General features: G+C 39.1%; 1 long non-coding RNA gene across 1 annotated transcript in view; it reads left to right on the top strand.

The window, feature by feature from the left end:
- The first annotated feature begins 1199 nt into the window (after window positions 1-1199).
- LOC149244772 (uncharacterized) overlaps window positions 1200-22297 on the top strand; it is a 148572-nt gene continuing 127474 nt past the window's right edge. The window contains exon 1 of the long non-coding RNA XR_016245849.1: window positions 1200-1424. This is a non-coding gene — a long non-coding RNA (uncharacterized LOC149244772). The remainder of the gene's footprint in view (window positions 1425-22297) is intronic.

Below are 22297 nucleotides of genomic sequence, written 5' to 3'. Positions count from 1 at the left end.
TTTTTCATCAAAAAACATAAGTCATCATGTACAGGAAAATTTGATGCATCCAGCATGAGAAAGATGGACTGAGCCAACTCAGCAGAAAGATTCGGCCACCAAAGCAATACTGACAGCTGCAAATGACAAGGCCGAAAAAGCTACAGCGTGACAGAGGATAAAGACACATCATTCAGCATTTATGCAGAACACTCAAACCGACTCAGTGGCATCCAAAGGTCAAAAAGATTTCTGACAGAATTAAAGAGCATTCATTTTGTATTTACAGCAGTAATAACTTCTTTATCTGCTATTTTGTAAAGTTGGTGAGCGTATTTAATTATCAGATGACTCAGCGGTTCAGATATTTTTGTAGAACCGATTGTATATATTCCCCCCCGCATAAGCTTGCAGGGGGTTGTTGTTACTTGTTAAAAAAGAGAACTCGGCTGTATTTTTTGAGAGATAATACAAAGGAGCTTTCGGGATTTCAGAGATTGTCTTTTCTGATGTTTGCTGTGTTGGAACCATTGAATGTTGCAGAACTCTAGTGCTATGGCTTGATACAATAAGTTTCTCTATCTCTGTCTGTGTTTAGTTTGGTCCTTTCATTTCTCTTGTATGTGTTCTAAATCTCAACAAGAAAGAAGAAGAATAACTCAGGATTTGTCCATGGAGACACCCTGAATTCAATCTTTCATTGTTATAAATGTTTTCTTCAGGTTTATCTGTTAAATTGGAATTCTTAAATGCTCCAACTTACTATAAATCTTTGAAAGTTTCTATGCAGTAATTCTTAGATGCTACTGAATGGAAATGGCCTTTCTTAACTTACAGTCACCCTATGTATAAGTTTCCATATCACTCTGTTTCATTTATAAATCAAAATTTGTATCATGAATAGCTGTCTAGCTCTGCAGTAAATCTTTCTCCATCACAGATATCAGGACCTACTCAATTTCTGACCCCATATGCCCAATGGAATAACAATTCCTCAAACATTTCATGCCCTTCTCAATCAACAGTTCACAACCAAAACATTAAACAAAAGCTAAACTCATAACTAGCCTAAAATCTTCATAAAACATAGACAAATCTTAAAGAGAGAGCCCTCTCTGATTACAGTTTGGCTAGAAGCTGTAATCCAAAGCTTGGTTAGTGGTTACCCCGGCCGTATTCCCTTGGGAGTCAAAGGGAACAACCTGGGTGTTAACACTTCAAACAATTTAACACCGGCTACCAGTAAAGTCTTATGAGTTGCCAAACTTGTACGTATACTTGTGCAGATTCCTAGAAATTTGCAATGGGGATTTGTTCATATCAGCATTAGCAGGCCAATAATAACTGATAATAATGGTCGGAGGAGCACTTCAAGAAGCAGTGCGGGCTGTACCGACAATGAAGAAGCATCTCTTATCCGATGCCATGAAGAGAACCGGCGAATGGTATTTGATTAAATCACAGATTTTATTATTTTAGTTATTTTTTACTTAATTTGATGATGTTCGTTTTAATGGGCGTGGAGATTTGGTGTGAAGTTTGATTTGGAGTCAAACCAGAATTATAACTGTGAAATTTCATTCTCAAATGGAGCTTTTACATTATGCTCACATCGAAATTTCAGTCCGTAATCCTTGATTTTAACACAATAATTGTTATCCGGTCATGTCCACATGAAGATTTGGGCCTGACATTTTACATTTATGTCCACAATTGTTGTTATCGTATATGAAACTTTCAAAAGAATTTTCCATTTTTTTTTTCACAATTGTTGTTAGAGATTACACCCAGATGGTGTTGGGATTTTTCTGATAAATTCCAAAACAAAATCACTGAACAGAGAGTAATACTCTGAAGCATAAAAAAATTGTTTGCTGGAGAACAAAAATTCACACCTATAAAAAAAACTCTTTGTATTCATTAACCAGAACTGCTGTTACAAAAATTATTCTTCCTGTGCCTGAGGGATTACACCAAGAACATTTCAACAAAAAATTACTTTGTCTTCTTTTGAAAAGATTTACACTGCTGTGTGTAAATTTTTCATTTACATTTACTGCTGTAAATAAAAGAAATTCTTACATATCTATTTTTCACATTACATTTCAATCAACAAAAATACATATGCATTGCTCCATATATTTTACTCACGCTGCTGCTTTTACATTGCATTTCCATTTTTAACAAAAGTTACATTCGCCCTCTGCTCTGGTTTTGTTTCGCACTGCTGTGCATTTCTTCCCTTGCATTACAATGCGTATATGACAATGAACAAAACAAAATTACATATGTTGTTTGAATTTTGCGGTAAAACATAAAACTTACTCCCGTGAATTTAAAAACATTAAAATTAAAAGCTTATACCTAAAATCTACGACCACAGTACATACATATTAATCCATTAATTGTTTTACTGGCAGTCAACAGAACTTTACTTCACGTCACGTAATGTTGCAGCAGGCCTGTGCACAACTTTGGCTTTAATCAACGGACATCATCCATCCTTGCAATCAGACGAATATCGCTTGCCCAAACAAAACGAATGTTATGTCCTGATAAAAAAGCTGTTTTGCAAAACGTACTGGGGACACGCGTCGAAAGGTGTACAGTAGCGGAGCCCCTCAGAGGAAAACCACTACCTCAGCAAAAGCGGTCCGATGGGAGACTGGTGGTTTTGCTGAATTAAATACGCGCAGCAGTTTGAAATTAATATTTCAACACTCCCCTTTAATTTCAACTACTGGGCGTTCAGTCATACCCAAACATTTCCTCAAAAATTCAAAACTTTTCTGGTCCAATGGCTTGGTCAGAATGTCTGCAACCTGTTCCTGAGTCCTGCAATGTTTTAAAACAATTTCTCCATTGTTTACCAATTCCTTGATGTAGTGAAACCTTGTGTCAATATGTTTCGTTCTCTTATGAAACACAGAATTCTTGGATAATGCAATAGCTGAACTATTGTCACAAAAAATCACCGTTCCTTTTGCCTGCTCTTGGCCTAAGCTCCTTAACATTCTTCTCGTCCAAACTACTTGACATGCTGCTGCTGTAGCTGCCACATATTCAGCCTCTGCTATAGACAATGCTACAATAGGTTGTTTCTTAGAAGCCCATGAAATGGCTCTTGACCCTATGTGAAAAACATAACCGGATGTGCTTTTCCGATCATCTACACTTCCAGCCCAATCACTATCAGTGTATCCAATTAAATCTGAACATTCTGAAGTAGTATATAAAATTCCAAACCTTTTTGTACCTTTAACATACCTCAGAATTCTTTTTGCTGCCTGCCAATGTGCTTCTTTTGGCCTCTCCATGAATCTGGAAATTAAACCAACAACAAACATTATATCTGGTCTAGTTGCAGTCAAATACATTAGGCTGCCAATTATGCTCTTGTACAAACTAGGATCAAAATCCTTGCTGCTGTCCTCTTTGCTGAGTTTTAATCCCATCACTGTGGGAGTGATTGCTACCCTGTTGTCCTGCATGTTAAATATTTCCAACACTTCATTAACATATTTTGCTTGTGAGATAAAAATCCCATTTTCATTTTGATCTACTTCTATTTCTAAGAAGTATCTTAGCAAACCCATGTCAGTCATTTCAAATTCTTCTTTCATGACCGTTTTGAAGTTTTCAATAAGATGATCATCATTACCTGTGAAAATAACATCATCAACATATAATACAACAATCAGTATTTTACCATCTTTTCATTGATGTAGAGGGTGGGTTCTCCCTCACACTTTTCAAATCCTTTTTCCAGTAGATAGGAATCTATCGTACTGTACCATGCTCTTGGTGCTTGCTTTAGCCTATAAAGAGCTTTCTTCAATCTGCACACTTTGTGCTCTTGGTCTTTATTTTCATAGCCTGGAGGTTGTTCAATGTAAACCTCTTCCATTAACACTCCATTTAGGAATGCTGACTTCACATCCATTTGGTAAACTTTCCACTTGTTTTGTGCTGCTATGGACAACACTGCTCTCATTGTTTCTATTCTTGCAACCGGTGCGAAAGTTTCCTCATAGTCTCTCCCATACTGCTGCTTATCTCCTTTGACAACCAGTTTTGCTTTGTGTCTTTCTATTTTGCCTTCAGCATTGCTCTTGGTCTTGTAGACCCATTTAACTCCAATGACATCTTTACCTTTTGGTAGCTCAACTAAATCTCATGTCTTGTTTCTTTCTATGGCATTCATCTCCTCATCCATAGCTTCTATCCATTTCTTATCTTTAATTGCATCTTCGAAATGAATAGGGTTATCAACATGATAATACAAAGCAAACAAGGAATTCATTCCTTCATCATAAATATCACTTAAATCTCTGAATTTCTTACCTGTTTTATTCGGTGTGCAAGTGCTTGAAGATGCACTTGAATTTCCTCCTTATGGTGTGCTTGGAGAAGCACTTTCATTTCTCCTCAAGGGTGTCCCTTGTTGTCCTTGTGTTGGTGCTGCTGTTTGGGATGTATTTCAACGACCTCCTCATCATCTTCATCATGAGACAAACAGTTTTTAACATTCACTGTTTTCTCTATGCTTCCATCCCAAGTTTCCTCCTCAATGAATTGAACATCTTTTCTCACAAAAAACTTCTTGGTAGATGGGATATACAACCTGTAAGCTTTGGATTCCTCACTGTATCCAATGAAAATACATTTCTCCCCTTTGCTGTCCAACTTCCTCCTTAGCTGATCTAGAATGTGTGCATAAGCCACACAACCAAAAAATTTCATGTGGGTGACTCCTTGCTTTCTCCCACTCCATGCTTCTTCCGGCACTCTGTTCAGGACTGCTTTTGTTGGGCATCTATTCAAAATATATATTGCACAGTGTACAGCTTCAGCACAGTAATCATGTGGCAAATGCTTTGCTTTCAACATGCTCCTCGCCATATCCATGATGGTCCTATTCTTCTTTTTAGCAACTCCATTTTGCTGCGGAATGTACCTTGCTGTAAATTGCTTGTGTATTCCATTTTCTCTACAAAACCATAGGAATTCTTTGGAGATATACTCACCTCCTCTGTCAGTTCTTAAAACTTTGATATGCAGCCCGCTTTGGTTTTCCACAAGTGCTTTGAAATTTCGAAATTTTTCAAACACTTCACTTTTGTTCTTCAGGAAATAAACCCAAGTTTTTCTTGTAAAATCATCAATGAATGTTAGAAAATATTGGCTGCCTGCTAATGATGGAGTTTGCATCGGTCCACATAAGTCTGAGTGGACAATCTCTAAGGGTGCCTTTGCCCTTATGCTTTTCCCTGATGGAAAAATTTCTCTGTGTTGTTTCCCCAAGATACAACCTTCACAAAGGCTGTCCGGTTTCTCTATCAATGGTAATCCTCTTACCATTCCTTTTCTACTCAACAAGTTAAGACCTCCAAAGTTGAGATGTCCAAATCTCAAGTGCCACAACCAATTTTCATCATTTGGTACGCTTTGGAAAGCCTCTTGTGTCACTGCTGCTATTACTTCTTTATTTTTTAAATCTGCCCTTATTCTGAGAGGGAACATCCTGTTCCTCGTCATCTTCACTTCAGCAATACATCTTTTGCTGGGTGCTCTATCCATGATGGTGCATACATCATTCTCAAAGAAAACATTGTAACCCTTTTGAACAAGCTGTCCAATACTTAAGAGGTTACACTTCATTCCAGGAACATAATAGACATCTGCTATGGTTTTCTTTTCACATTTCTTTGTAAATATTTTTACTTCTCCTTTTCCCATAACAGAAATTTTACTATCAGTCCCAAGTGTGACTTGTGACTTCACACTCTGATCTAAATTTGAAAACAAGGCTATGTTTCCTGTCATATGGTTACTGTAACCGGAGTCTAGAAACCATATATCTTCACTGTTTGTTTCAGCCATGTTTCAAGATAAAAGCACATTATCTTGGCTGATATTTTCTCTAGTGATATTTACACTATATCTATTATTCATATCATGCTGCTTTTTCCTATATTCATTTGCATAATGCCCATATTTTTTACAATAATAACATTGGACATTGGATTTTTCATACCTTTGTCCTTAAGCATGATGTTGTCCACTTTGTTGACTGCTGCCTTGGCCTTGGTTCTGATTTGAATTGCTGCCTCTTCCTTGAGCATTTGCTGGACTGTTCCTTCCACCTCTGTTTTGGCTTCTCTCTCTTCCTCTCTTGTTTCCTCTGCATTGACCTCTTCCTCTTCCAAAAGACATCTGGGTCTTGAAGGCTTGCTCTAGAGATGAGTTTTCATTTCTACTCAACCTCTGCTCATGTGTTATCAGTGATGCATGAAGTTCATCAACTGAAAAGTTTGAGAGATCCTTTGTCTCTTCTATGGTGGTGACAATCACATGGAACTTTGAGGGTAGGCTCCTCAATAGTTTCTCCACAATCCTCCTTTCTTCAACAGTTTCTCCATGAGACCTTATCTGTGTGACCAGACCAATCACATGTATGAAGAATGAGTCAATATTGTCTGCCTCCTTCATGCACAGGTTCTCAAAATCTCTCCTCAGCAACTGTAGTTTAGCTGTCTTCACTTTCTCCATGCCATGATAGGCTGTTTTGAGAGTTTGCCATGCTTCTTTGGATGTTTTGGTTGCTTCTATCCTTGGAAACACACTCTCATGCATTGCTTGATATAAAAAACAGAGGGCTTTTGAGTCCTTCCTCCTATATCTTTTCAACAGATCTTTCTCTGCCTGAGTTAAGTTATTAAACTCTTCTTCATCTGCTGGTTCTTCAAATCCATCTTCAACAAGTTCCCATAAATCTTGTGAGGCAAACAGGGCTCTCATGGTTATTGCCCAATAGTCATAGCTTTTCCCATTAAACTGTGGGAGCTGAATATTAAAAATACCCATGCTAGTGCTGGTGCTGGAGCCAGCCATTCCTTTCATTCTCAGCTATGCTTCAAATATTTGACTTTGTATTTAAAAAACATTGACTGTCTTCAACTTCAACAGCTACACAAAAAACTTTGAGAAATACCTGGATCCTTTTTTGACTGAGTCTTCACTCTGGAGAAGCTGCTGTAGCAAAAAAACCTTCCTTCAGTTTCGTTGACACCTTCAAAGAGCCTGGACAAGCTTTGATACCAGTGTTGGGACTTTTTTGATAAATTCCGAAACAAAATCACTGAACAGAGAGTAATACTCTGTTTTTACCACAGGACGTTTAACACAGGGAAGCATAAAAAAATTGTTTGCTGGAGAACAGAGATTCACACCCATAAAAAAAAATCTTTGTATTCATTAACCAGAACTGCTGTTACAAAAATTATTGTTCCTCTGCCTGAGGGATTACACCAAGAACATTTCAACAAAAAATTACTCTGCCTTCTTTTGAAAAGATTTACATTGCTGTGTGTAAATTTTTCATTTACATTTACTGCTGTAAATAAAAGAAATTCTTACACATCCATTCTTCACATTACATTTCAATCAACAAAAATACATATGCGTTGCTGCATATATTTCCCTCATGCTGCTGCTTTTACATTGCATTTCCCTATTTAACAAAAGTTACATTCGCCCTCTACTCTGGTTTTGTTTCGCACTGCTATGCAGTTCTTCCATTGCATTACAATGCGTATATGACAATGAACAAAAAAAAAATTACATATGTTGTTTGAATTTTGCGGTAAAACATAAAACTTATTCTTGTGAATTTAAAAACATTAAAATTAAAATCTTATACCTAAAATCTACGACCACAGTACATACATATTAATCCATTAATTGTTTTACTGGCGGTCAACAGAACTTTACTTCACGTCACGTAATGTTGCAGCAGGCCTGTGCACAACTTTGGCTTTAATCAACAGACATCATCCATCCTTGCAATCGAACGAATATCGCTTGCCCAAACAAAACGAATGTTACGTCCCGATAAAAAGTTGTTTTGCAAAACGTACTGGGGACATGCGTCGAAAGGTGTACAGTAGCGGAGCCGTTCGGAGGAAAACCACTACCTCAGCAAAAGCGGTCCGATGGAAGACTGATGGTTTTGCTGAATTAAATACGCACAGCAGTTTGAAATTAATATTTCAACAAATGGCAATTCCAGCATTAGTCCTCTATTTCTCTGCACAATTATCATTTTATTTCAACTAAAAATGATGCTACAACTAGTAATAAAAATGAGCATTTTACATAGATATAATCAGCCACCCCACGGATTCATGGATATTGCAAACTCTGCAGAAAGTAGACAACAGAGGACGGCCACATGCTTCAAATCCTAAACCACCAGTCTACAGTGTCAGCCAAACTAAACAAAATTGACCCTATAATAAACCATATATTAGCAATTAAATATCCAGGATTGGGACCGAAGCCCAATGTTCACCATCTGTCTACAATCGCGATTATGAGGTAATTTACATATGAAACTTTCAGTCCAAAAGAGTCGTTTTCTTTGTGATTAGGAAATTTTGCCCATATAAAAATTTCAGCCTAAAATCCCTCATTTTTATCATAGTTATTGTATTGGAGGTTGCATTCCACACCTTTAGATTGAACCGGTAGGGATTCCCATCATAAACGGGGCATGTAGCGCAACGATAGTCTGATAGAGCAGCCTATTGGCCACAGGCTGGTTTGGGTTCAATTCATAGTCTGTCTAATTTTATGATGGTATCAAATCCTTGGCAGGGCCTGAGGCCAAAGCCAAGATGTGGATACCTGTCATGAAAGGTAGAGTAGCCTATGGGCCTGGGGCAGGTCCTGTGTTGAATCCCATTTTCACCTATTCTTGACATGGTACCGGAGGCTAGTTGGTTGGTGGTGGCTATGAGGCCTGAGCTCAGGTCTCGATGCCCTCATGCAAGGTAGGGAAGACTGTAGGCTAGGGGGAGGTCATGACTCATGAGTTCAATTCTTAGCCTGCTCGATTTTGAACATATTATTGAATATTATCAGGTCATGCAAACAGGAAAATTTCAACCTGTAAGACTGAAAGCTTGCATTACTAACCTGTAAGCAAAACTAATTAAAGGCTGCTAGCTTGGGTTTTTCCTTTGTTGTGATTAACAGAGTTCAAAATGAAGATTGACTTGCTTCTTCCATCTAAAACGTCTCTTATACTTGCAATACTAGAGTACTTTTTGAAACAACTATTTGGAGTAATCAGATCCATTTATTTTGATTTACTAGGGCCTAGTTTTAACAACAATACTATAAACTGTACAACCTGGATTATGTACATGACTAAGAGAGGAAATAACTTCATAATCTGTCAATAAGCAATTACAGCTTGAAGATACAACCTGAAAATACTAGTTGGAACCTTCCTTCCAAAATACCATTCTTTTCTTCTGTAGTGTGGCCAGATCCCTTCGATTTAAGCTATATCTAATATAAATTCTGCCTGAAGCAATAATAGCTTTAAGGCAGGGTTGTTAGAAGAGCAGATACTATTCACAAATAGATGAGAGTTTGTGTGCTAGTATAAATTTAATTTTGATCCCTAAACGTGGGACTTATAGCCCACACATCTCACAACATGGATCTTCTATGGAAATGAGAGTTCGTTATTATTCTTGGAATTATGCAAAGATCTTTGTCTTCAGATTTGATTTTAATGCTTCTGTTCTGCGTCCTTTATACTAGAATGAAAGCTCTGTTTTCATCTTTGGGTTTCAACGCTTGGTTTGTTTGGATGACCGAGAATATAAGATTGCTATGTGGGGATGGCAATCCTGCTGCTCAAATGTGCATACATAGCAGTCACTCAACATTACACCTTCTCTTTTATATTCATTCTAGCAATCTAATAGCGCAATATGGTTTTTTCCTTGTCAAGGCTTCACAACTAAGAAATCACAATAAGATGAGTATATGGAACTGTCATCATCATAAGTGGTTGTAGATGTTATTGCCACTAAGGAACAACACCAGCGAGTTAACATAGCATTCATGCCCCCTCACTTGAATGGAAGGCACATTCAACTGATTATATATCTGAAATACATAGTTGACCTTGTTGGTACAGGTGTGTCATACACTTTGCAGTGCTGTAGTTGAGTAAGGAATAAATGCAGAGCTGTAGCAGAGAATAAATGTAGAGCAGTGGTAGAGAATAAATGCAGAGCAGTAGCAGGGAATAATTGTTGAGCTGTGGCAAGGAATAACTTGGTAATAATTGTTGAGCTGTGGCAAGGAATAACTTGGTAGTGGTTTTCAATATGTAGAAATGGAAGAAGAATAAATGGTTTATGGTTTTATTATGCATATTTATTCAGTGCTAGCAGTGCTAGCAATGGAGGAAAACAGTTTGTGTGAGTTTGATCTTATTGTTATGCTACCAAAATTTCTCCAAAATTATGCTAATGCTAAACACTCTTGTTGAGAGCACAAAGACTCTGCATTGTAACCATTTAGTTGCTAAATAATACATTGAGTGTTCTTTATACTATGGGGTGTTTCTCCTGTAAGAGTTTTTCCAGGAAATCGTGTTAAAACTTAATGGTTTCTTGCTTTTATTTGCAACTATTCTGTTTTAAAACTTTTTTTGTACAGTCTTCTCTCATGGATTAGTGAAAAAAGTGTAGTTTACACCTTTGCTTATTTTTCATTTGGAATGAAAGCTTCATCATCTCAAATACAAGGTGTTAGGGACAATATTTTTTGATCTAATCTTTGTTACAGTGGGAGCTTGTGTAGAAGGAAATCCTGTTGTTGGGAAATGGTAAGCACATCTAGATTAGAAATGGAAATGTTTAATGGCACTGGATTTGATTGTGGAAGCTCAAGATGGAGTATTTTCTTGTAGATTGATATCTATGGGTTACATGATTTGGAACCAGACCCACTAGTATGAAAGATGAGAAGTGGGTGGTGTCGGAGAGAAAAGCAAGAAGCCTTCTCAAGCTTTGTTTGGCCAATTTGGTGTTATGGAATGTTTTTGAAGAAAAAATTGCAGTAGTTGTTTGGAAGAAGTCAGGGGATTTGTATTAGGCTAAATCTTTGGTTAATAAACTTTGTATATGGAAAACGTTGTTTGCCTTAACAATGGGTCATGGTGATTCTGTAGCCAAGGACCTGAATGCATTTAGTAGTATTGTGACCTAGTTGATTTTAGTTGGACTGAAGATGGATGAGGAGAATCATTGTATGACCCTTTTGTGTTCTTTGCTAGATTCATCAATTGACATGTTAATTGAATTTAAGTATTAGGGGTTTACGCAGTGCATTATATTAGATATTGTTTTTGGGATTCAACTGTGCTAAGTAAGTCATTAACGTATGACCATTTCCATGAGAGGTAGTCGTAATTGACTAATTTCTCATGATTTTTGAATTGTTCACTTAGCACTCATTGCATCGGGTGATGCTCACAGGGGTGAAGAAGTGGGATTGAAACTAGTGAAATGAATCACATAGCATCAATCGTCACTTCCGGGGCTTGCACCCGGTAACCAGAACTTCCCGGGAGGTCACCCATCCCAGATCTCCTCTGGCTCAAGCGCGCTTAACTGTGGAGTTTTCCCCACAATCAAGCCCACTTAGCTTGCTACCCCATTTGAAGTTAGAGATGGAAGGGTTCTGTTAAATTTAGAAGTACGCTAAATTTGGCAGAGGGACCCACAAGTGAAGCTAAGGCACAATTAGACTTTCTCTTAATTTTGACTTAAGAAAATTCTAATTTTCCTATAGTCAAAAATATTAAATCGATCTTAGTAGTTCGGCATGAGTTAACGACTTGAGCTAATGGGCCAGTTTGATTTTATAAAAAGGGAAGGGCGTAGACTTGGCTAATCAAATCATTATGCACTAGAGACTTGTGTGTTCAGTTCAACGAAGAAGGCTTTCCAGATCAGCTTGCTAGGGCTGAAAGAGAGGCTAAATAGCCTCAACGAATTCTTCAGCCAACGTACATCTTTTCAGGGCCGAGTTAGCCTATAATAGCTGTGTAGATGAGCTTGTAACAACTGCGTAGGCATGGAGGCTGAGTTGGATAAGAGTGTGCAGATCAGTGTGTTGAGGGACAACAAATCGAAAGGGAATTTTTCCCAGTATTTGTAATCTGTTTTCTGAGATTTTTTCTAAGGAGAATAATAATAGAAAACATACGCTGGCAAGTTTTCCCTAGTTGGGGTTTCTTGGGTAAATGATGGCGTATTTTTTTTGTGTGCTTGTGTCTTCATGATTTTATTTTCTGCTGCTATTATTTGTTAGAATACTCGACATATTTAGTAAAAGAGTTTGGAGTTTAGTTTTTGATTTCCACATCTCAGAACTTTTATTAAATTAGCAGTTGGGTATTAGAAAGCTAACATGACCTGGTAATTGCCATTGTAAGCAATGTAAAGATATTGGTGCTTAATAAGGTTATGGCTACTTTATTCTCATAGAAGGTGAGGCTAAAAGCTTTTCAATCTACCAATGAGGCCTTGGTTGCTCATGGAAGATCAAAGAAGAAAGGGAAGCATAGAGAAAAGGGTAGATCCAAATCCCATAGGAGACATAAGTCTCTTGGAAAGTCCAAGGAAAAATGTTGGAATTGTGATAAAGTTGGGCTTTTTAGAAGAGACTAAAAGGAAGAGAAGAAGAATAAGAAGGAAAAGAATGATTCTGATGGTGAGACTAGAAAAATGGAATGAACAAAGTTTGTTCTTCAAGTTAAATACTTCAGAAGACTTGGAATATGTAGATCTCCATTGAGATACAAGAATATACATTAAAATGTATGAATGAGAATATAATAAAAATGAAAGTGAGGGCCTGCTTATATACCCTAGGCCTCTTCATGCAAGGTGATGTCCCATTTAGACATGCCTCTTTAGTAATAATTACTAATTAACTAATTATTATTACAATTATCATTATTATTTATATATATTTTATTCATAGCATTGCCTTCCTCCTCAAAAAGATTTGTCCTCGAAGCTTGCTGATGAAAAGGCTTGATCTCTTTTTCTGTTTCAAATGTCTTCTCATCTCAGGACTGTCATCTTCATTGATATAAGTTGATATGATGCTCTTAGTGATAAGCAAAATTGTTGGACTGAGAATGGATTTTACCAACCTAAATCAATCTTTTGTGGAATCTTACGGTTACTGGATACTTTGTGTGAAATTTTATCACAAAACCGAATTGCACTGACATTAGTAGTCTTCGGAACAAAAGTTTGTTGTTTTTGATCTGAGTGATAGAGATATGCAGTTTGATTGAGTTTTCTACTCTTGTGATTCAGATGTCGATAGGGAGTTCTTGTGGTTTGATTTCCCTTTATCATGTATGTGGCAATATTCTGATTTACTTCAGGTGACAGTATTGTTGAGTTAGTTACAAAACCTTCACTTGGGATGTTCATCATCTACATTGCAACATCTAAGTGTGTCTTTTCTTCAACTGGATTGCCTTCTTCTTGAGATGTGATATTGACTGGATCGATATTTATTCCTCTTTCTTCCATTTGGACTGACGACTTTGACACTTATTTCGTGATAAGTTCTTCTAACTTGTCTTTTAGCGACTTTTTGTCACTTTAAGCTTCTTCATTTGCATAAGAAGGTTTTGATTGTGATTCCTTAGACGTGAAAGTTCTTTGTTTTCTGAATTGTTGACTTTAGCCTTAATATCCTTCTCTTCATCTTTTAAAATTTTGATTTGTTCTAATAAATTTTTATTAAGGTTCTTTAAATGTAAATTTCCTCTTCTTGTTCGGATAGGTGCTTCTTGAGTTCCTTCTTTGTGACCTTAGTCTTCTTGACTTGTGCAATTAATTTTTCAACGTGGTCCTTGAGGCAAGAAATTTCTTCGTCCTTTTCCATTACTTCTTTGTAATGCATATCCGCAAGATCTTCATATTCCTGTTGTAACGCTTTCTTGTTTTGCCGAAGTTTGGTTATTTTGTCTTTCTCTTGATCTTCCAACTGCACTTTCTCGATACACTGGATTACATCTTTTTGTAGCAGTGATGATGAGTGTTCCACTTGCAATTTGAATTCCGTTTTCTTTGTTTCCCTATTAAAATCTGCATGTTGTCGCTTAAATATTGCCATTAATTGTTCTATATCTCTTGCGATTGATTGTTTTTGTGCATCACTTAGAGATTCGACTAAGGTAAAAGTTTTGTAACATTTTTTGCAAACCACATTTTGATTTCGGAATGACTCTTGACAATTAGAATATCCCTCTGAACAAAACGGACATTTTGAAAAAAACCCACTACTTCTTGTGGATGCCATCTTTCTGTTTTTCTTCACTTTTGTCTTTTTAGTGAGTATTTAGCCACATGAATTTTTAGTCACCCTAATAATAACCCTTCAAAACTTTAATAATAAATCTTTAATAATTCTTTCTTCTTTAAAATGCTTCAATTTAATTTTCACCTTTTATTTTTAGTAATACTTGCCCTTTTATTTCCTAATATTAAATTTTACTCAAAGACTTTATAATTAAGCTCAATACTCTTATCTCTTTTAGTGGAACCTTTCCTCATATTTCAAAAAAGGATCCTTTGTTTAATTATAATAATTATTTCGTCCCTTTATATATATATACGACTTTCGACCTTTTTAGTAGCTTAAACTTTCAATTAAACCTTGAATTAAACATGCATAAAAGGTCACAAAAAGAGTCATGGCCCTTCTCTTCTCATGGAACGATTCGAATAGGCGGTCAATATCCATTGCACAAACAGAGGAGAGACAATGACAAAATGTGTAAACATGATGGCAGCCACATGATGGCGTTTTGGATTGCTGGTGGCAACAACGAAAGGCTCAAGGAAGAAGTAATGGTGGATGGAAGGCTGAAAGATGACAGACAAATGACTACGACTTGCACTGAGTGTTTGGCCTGCTGTTGAACAACTGCAATGGAGTAGGGTGGGTGACAAGAAATGCAAGGGCCGAGTGTGCATGACGAAACGCGACTGGCAGATGGGGGAGGTAGAGCGGTAGTGTTTGGATGCTATGGTTATCCGAACTCAGCGGATAAGGCGGCGGTGGCGTGGAAGACTCAATGTGTTGTCTGATCCAGGTGGATATTGGTGGCCACCTGCCAATTCCACTTGGACCCACACCATTGTTTCATTTAGTTTTTCTGTTTCCTTAATTGTAGCATAGTTTACTATTTTTAGCAGTTTTTCGGGTCCTGAACTTCCGGAGCCGTTTTGAGGCCCTAAACGACGGTTTTTTGGGAAAATTGGGAGCAACATGGGTCCATGGACCATGTTTCTCTTCCCAAAGTTGTAGTCCTCAGATAGATCTTTCTAATGAGGTATTGTGCGTGTCAAAAAAAGATCGTATGCCAAAGTTACGACCCCGGGAAGTTGATGTACCAATTTACTCAAAACGGGGCCCATAGTTTGGCGCTTCATCTCCTAGGGTTAGGTTTTTGGATGTTTAGGGTTTTCCATTGTTTCTCAACAATAAATAGGCCTTCGAGCCTCATTGTAATATAGTTCAGAGACATGTAGCCACCACATCTCTCGTCAGAGATAAGCTACCATCGCTCGAGCTAGTTTATTTCCATTTTTGTTTGTAAGCATATTTTAGTATTTTACATTAGTGAAATGAAGTATTATTTCTGTTGAATCTCTATATTTATGCTTATCTCTATAATTTGTTGTGTTCCTGTAATCCGGATCAGTGGTATCAGAGCGGTTTGCTCTTTCTTTGTTTTTCTTTGCATGTCCCTAATGAGGTCAGGATATAAGGAGTTAGGGCTTGAACTGGTCAAACCTTTGCAAGACCAGCCTCGCAAATCCCGACGGCCTCCCATGGTGGATGAAAAGAAATATGAGGAGGCAGGAGATCCTATCAAAATCTTGCTCGAAGAAGCCCTCGAGTGACAAACGAATGCGATGATGGACAACTTTGCCTAGATCCTTCAACGGCTACCCAGGGGTGACACATCTACTTCTAGCAGCTACTCTGGAAGCACCACACCCTTTAAGGCACCAGTTAACTTTGACATTCCCATATTTGAGGGTCAGATAGATGCAGATGCTGTAGATAAATGGTTAAATCTGCTAGAAGGATATTTTTTTGTTCATGATTTTTCCGTCCGGGAAAAGATTACTTTCGCTCTTCTCAAAGTCGCCCCCCATGTCAAGGACTGGTGGGAAACCTACTGCGAGCAAAAGGATGAAAGTACGGCCTCACTTTTTTCAGCCGCACCCACTTGGAATTCATTCCAGAATGCCATCAAGGAGTAGTATTACCTTGTCAAAAGCTATGAGGATAAATACATAAGGTGGACCACGCTGTGGCAGGGCAGGGACCAAGACCTGCCGGAGTTTATCAATATTTTTCATACCCTTCGCACAAAGTTGGGTATCAAGGATTCCGAGCTGCATTTGGTACTCAAATACCGCAGCTGCCTACACGGGTACATACAGGAAGAGATGGAGTTCCTGGACATCTCCTTGCTTGACATGGTGTACCGAGACACTGTCAAGATCGAGCAGAAGTTTAAACAGAAGAAGCGAGACTTTGGATCTACAAATTCGAAGCAAGGGAAAGGTGCCCCCAAACCATTGAAAAAAGGACAAAGCCAAGACAGGGTGGCCCGAGACAACCTGCCAAAGCCACAAGCAAAGGACAACACCGTGAAGCCGAAGAAGGACACGAGAAAGTGGTGTGAGTTCCATAAGAGCTCCACTCACAACACGAGTGTCGGGCCAAGGAATCACTGGTGGCTGAGCTAAAGTTTTCGGAATCAAATGCATGTTCAGACTCTGAGTCAAAACTCGATAATGGGAATGACAAAGGGAAGCAGATTATCGATGTGGAATCCAATGCCACCGTTGCTACCACAAAGATCCATAAGGAGGAACCCGAAGATCTAGAGGAGGAGGAGTGCCTCTTCCACTCCCCGATGTGGGTAAAGGGCTCCCTGCTACAGTTCATTGTTGATAGCGGGAGCCAAAAGAACCTCATTTCGGCAGAGGTAGTGAAGCGGTTGGGCTTACCAACCACAGCACATCCACAACCGTACACCATCTGGTGGCTTCACCAAGGACGAGATCTTTGCGTGAGCCAGCAGTGTCGCCTTCCATACAACATGAAGCCCTTCACGGATGAGGTATTGTGTGATGTTGCTCCCCTTGATGTTTGTGATGTATTATTAAGCCAACCATACTTGTGGAAGCGACATGTTGTGTATGAGTCAAGGCCTCATGCTGTTATTGTTACTTTGGGAAATAAGTTGTACATGATACCGGAGGTAGCACCGCCTACCACCATCTCTTTGGTTACTGCAAAACAATGCAGTAAGCTCATTTCCAAAACTGAGAAATTTGTTTTCCTAATGATACACCCTTAAGGAAAGAAGAAGACGGTGGCCACGACCTCTAGATAGGGCCCCTCTGCACGACAACTACAGATGGACAAGGTCGTGGAGGAGTATGAGGACATCTTCACCTCCCCCGCAGGGGTTCCTCTGCACTGTCAAGTCAAGCACTCCATCGATCTGACCCCAGGTGTGTCGCTGCCCAATGGACCAATCTATCGGTGCTCCGTTCTAGAGAACGATGAAATCAAGAGGTAGATTCAGCAGCTGCTGCAGAAAGGTCACATTCGACCGAGTTCATCATCCTGTGGAAGCCCGATCGTGTTGGTACAGAAGAAGGATGAGACTTGGAGACTCTGTATTGACTATCAGGCGCTAAACAAGATCATGGTCTAGAATAGGTGCCCGATCCCACGAATTGATGACCTTCTGGACCAACTGAAGGAGGCAAAATATTTCAGCAATCGATTTGAAGTCAGGATATCACCAGGTACTAATTGAACCCTTCGATGTGTGGAAGACTGCCTTCAAAGCCAAGGAGGGCCTTTTCGAATGGTTGGTTATGCCTTTCAGGTTGACGAATGCTCCTGCAACCTTCATGAGGCTAATGGATGACATCTTGTGGCCATTCACCAACTCATTTATAGTGTTATACTTGGATGACATCCTCATCTTCAGCTAGAGTTGGGAAGAGCACCTCCACCACATCTGACAGGTTCTCCAAACATTGCGACAACACAAGTTATGTGCCAATTTAGAGAAGTGCACTTTTGGCATGACCCAAGTTCAATATCTAGGATACATTATTGATGAAAAGGGCATGCATGTGGATCCAGCCAAGATCTAAGTCATTCGGGATTGGCCATCTCCAACCACTCCGACAGAGCTCCGCAGCTTTCTGGGTCTTGCCAACTTCTACCGCAGGTTCGTGTTGGGATTTTCTCATATCACTTGGCCCTTGAGTCAAGTCACCAAGGGAGAAGCAAAAGAAAAATTCTTTTGGTCTGAATCTCAACAGAAGGCATTCACATAGTTGAAACATTGCCTCTTCTCGGCACCAGTGCTCACATTACCAGACTTGCAACAACCATTTGAGATCAAGACAAATGCCTCTAATTATGCTATTGGGGTAGTCCTTACTCAGCACGGGCATCCAGTGGCATATCCCAGTGAGACACTTTCAGACACAGTCCGGAAGTATCCCATTTATGTCAAAGAGATGTATTCCATTGTACAGGCCTGCCGACAATGGAAGCATTACATTTTGGGGAAGGAAACAGTCATCCACATAGACCACCGGCCCCTGCAGTTCATACAGACGCAAGGGAAGTTGCATAATGATCGCCATCATAAGTGGTCAACATACCTGCAACAGTTCCATTTGAATATCAAGTATAAGAAGGGAAGCACCAATAATGTTGCAGATTGCCTCAGCCGACCATTGATCATGGCATTAACCACCATGCTCAACTCTTGTGGGCACAAGACTTCTGATTGGCCACTTCTCTACAAAAGCGACCTAGAATTCAGCCACACATAAGAGACACTCTTGGAGGGTCAGCATATTCCATATTTTCACCTCCAGGATGCCTTGTTATGCCACCTGGGTCACCTTTGTGTTCCTTCAAGCGAACGTGCCAAGATGATTTGGGAAGCACACTACAGTCGAGCTGTTGTGCATTTCGGGGTCGAGAAAACAGTGGCGGTACTGTAGAAGTATTTCTATTGGCTGAATCTTCAACAGGATGTCGGGAAGTATATCAAATCCTGCACTGCTTGCACCATTGCCAAACTGACCATCAAGAAGCAAGGCCTCTATACTCCGTTGCCTACCCCTAGCCGACCTTGGGAATCCATCTCCATGGATTACATGTCGGGCCTTCCTTCTACTAAGCATGGAAACGACTGTGTTTTTGTGGTCATCGATAGGTTCTCAAAGATGGCCATTATGGCGGCCTACAAGAAGAATATCACAGCAAAAGCCACTGCTAAACTCTTCTTTCAACGAGTGTGGGTACACTTTGGGATCCCACACTCTATCATCTCAGATCGAGATAGCAGGTTCCTCAGTACATTCTTGTCCAGTCTCTGGTCAATGCTAGACACCAAACTCACTAAGTCCACAGCCTTCCATCCCCAAACTAATGGCTAGACAAAGGTTGTCAACAGGATGATCGTACACATTTTGTGCATGCACAACTCAAAGCATCCACGCACAAGGGATGACAACCTCCCCTATGTTCAGCACAGCTATAACCGGGCTCTCCATAGCTCGACTGGCCACAGTCATTTTTAGGTGGGCTTGGGATTCCAGCCACTATGTCCCATTGATGTGGCCATACCATTTGCAACTATTTAGGTAGATTCGGCTCATGTCCAGTCTAAAACAGATAAGGCAAACAACTTCATTGAGTACATCCAACATATCCACCAGTAGGTCCATGACATTCTAGAGAAATCAAATGCCAAGTACAAGCAGCGACATGATCAACATCGGGTGCCACACAAGTTTCAGGTGGGCAACAAAGTTTGGTTGCATTTGCAAAAGGAACACCTTACCGGAGCCTATCGAAATCTCAGACTACTCTGATACGGTCCTTACACCATTACCAAGGTTGTGGGAGACAATTCATTTGAGCTCAGCATTCCCCCATTCCTTGGCCTGCACCCAGTATTCAATGTTGACCACCTTCGTCCATACTTTCCACCATTACTAGACACATCCGACATTGCAGAACAACTCACACCAATAGAGTTAAATATAGATTGCATGGAACAAGCTGCAACTGATCGGATCATGGACACACAGATCAAGCACACTCGCCAATAGAAGATCCAACTGTATCGAGTTGTCAAAGTATGACAACTCCTTCACCAGGGCAAGTGGCTCACCAGGGACCAGGTTCAGCAGAAGTTTCCTCATCTCATGGAGGAACTCAACGCAATGGGGACCATTGCTTCCTAAGGGGGGAGGAATAATCCAAGTGGATATTGGTGGCCACCCACCAATTCCACTTGGACCCACACCATTGTTTCTTTCAGTTTTTTAGTTTCCTTAATTGTAGCATAATTTACTATTTTTAGCAATTTTTTGGGTCCTGAACTTCCGGAGCCGTTTTGAGGTCTTAAACGACATTTTTTGTGAAAACTAGGAGCAACATGGGTCCATGGACCAATGTTTCTTGTTTCAAAGTTGTAGTCCTTGGATAGATCTTTCTAATGAGGTATTGTGCGTGTCAAACGGAGATCGTATGCCAAAGTTACGACCCCGAGAAGTTGATGTACCAATTTACCCAAAACGGGGCCCATAGTTTGGTCCTTCATCTCCTAGGGTTAGGTTTTTGGATGTTTAGGTTTTCCATTGTTTCTCAACAATAAATAGGCCTTCGAGCCTCATTGTAAGACAGTTCAGAGGCATATAGCCACCACATCTCTCCTTAGAGATAAGATACCATCACTCGAGCTAGTTTATTTCCATTTCTGTTTGTAAGCATATTTCAGTATTTTACATTAATGAAATGAAGTATTATTTTTGCTGCATCTCTGTATTTATGGTTCTCTGTAACTTGTTGCATTCCTGTTTAAATTTGGATCATTGTCGCAACAGTGGTTGGTTGTTTGGATAATGTTGCAGGTGGGACGTGGCTGTTGTTGTGGGAGCAATGGCTAGTGAATGTTGCGGTTGATGGAAAAACTTGAAAGTGGAGGAGGCTATTGTGGTTGGGACAATAGTGGCCACGTTAGTGTTGAGATCTACGAGCTATCACCATACAGGGTTGAGTGGCATTCGACAGATATGGCAACTGCCAGGCGGATGGTTGGGCGGCAACGTTAGTGTTGAGATCTATGGGCTATCACCATACAGGGTTGAGTGGCATTCGACAGATATGGCAGCTGCTAGGAGGATGGTTGGGCGGTGGTGCTATTGGGCGTCAACGATAGAGCAGGGAGTTGTGCAGCCCAACAATGATGTTCCCCCTTTTTCCCTTTTTTATTTTTTTTGTAAAAATATATACTCTTTTTTTTCTTTCTAATATATATATATATATATATATATATCTTTTTTTTAATTGTTTTTTAATATTTAATTTCTTTTTTTTCCTTTATTTTATTATATATTTTTTTTGTAAATGTTTTTAGATTTTTGTTTTTAACTTTCCTTTTTTCCCTCATTTTTTAAATTTTTATTTATTTATTTATTTTTGATATATATATATATATATATATATATATATTAAAATTATCTTTTTCTTTTTTGTTAAATGGCCAAAGGCCTAAATGGCGATATGGAGAAACTCCAAATTCTTGTAGCGAAACGCTTCAATAGCAACAATGTTGACGAATTTGACAGTCAAAGACCTAGATCGAAGAACACAACTCTGTGCAGCGGTTGAGCGGCTAGAGGATCAAACAACTCTGATACCAAATGGAACGAACAAAGTTCGTTCTTCAAGTTAAATACTCCAGAAGACTTGGAATATGTAGATCTCCATTGAGATACAATAATATGTATTAAAATGTATGAATGAGAATGTGATACAATCATACAAATGAAAGTGAGGGCCTACTTATATACCGTAGGCAGGTACCTCTTCATGGAAGGTGATGTCCCATTTAGACATGCCTCTTCAATACTAATTACTAATTAACTAATCATTATTACAATTATCATTATTATTTATATTTATATTATTTATAATTTTTTTTATTCATAACAAAAAACTTCTCAAGAGGATGGTGGAGATGCCTTCATTGCAGCTTTGGCAACCCGTACAGGCTAGAGTGCATGACTGATAGACTCAAGAGCTTCCTTCCATATGACTTCCATCGACATTGGTTTTTGGTGTATGAGAAACATGATGGTGGGATGGTATACCTTGGTAATGATCCTCCTCTCAACGTAATTGATTGTGGTAGAGTCTTTATTAGATTCCTTGATTGTAGAGTAAAGTGGATTAGTGGAGTTTTGCATATTCCTAGTCTAGCACAAAACTTACTATCAGTGAGCACACTTAATGATGCAGGTGTGTAGATGTTTTTCTTTGACAAACAGTGTAAGATGCGCCA

This window comes from Pinus tabuliformis, chromosome 8 (assembly GCF_031772625.1).
Source record: "Pinus tabuliformis cultivar Carrire ecotype Pingquan chromosome 8, CPIR1, whole genome shotgun sequence".
Lineage (NCBI taxonomy): Eukaryota > Viridiplantae > Streptophyta > Pinopsida > Pinales > Pinaceae > Pinus > Pinus tabuliformis.
Note: the sequence above shows the minus strand (reverse complement) of the source record. Positions and strands in the feature narration are given on the sequence as shown.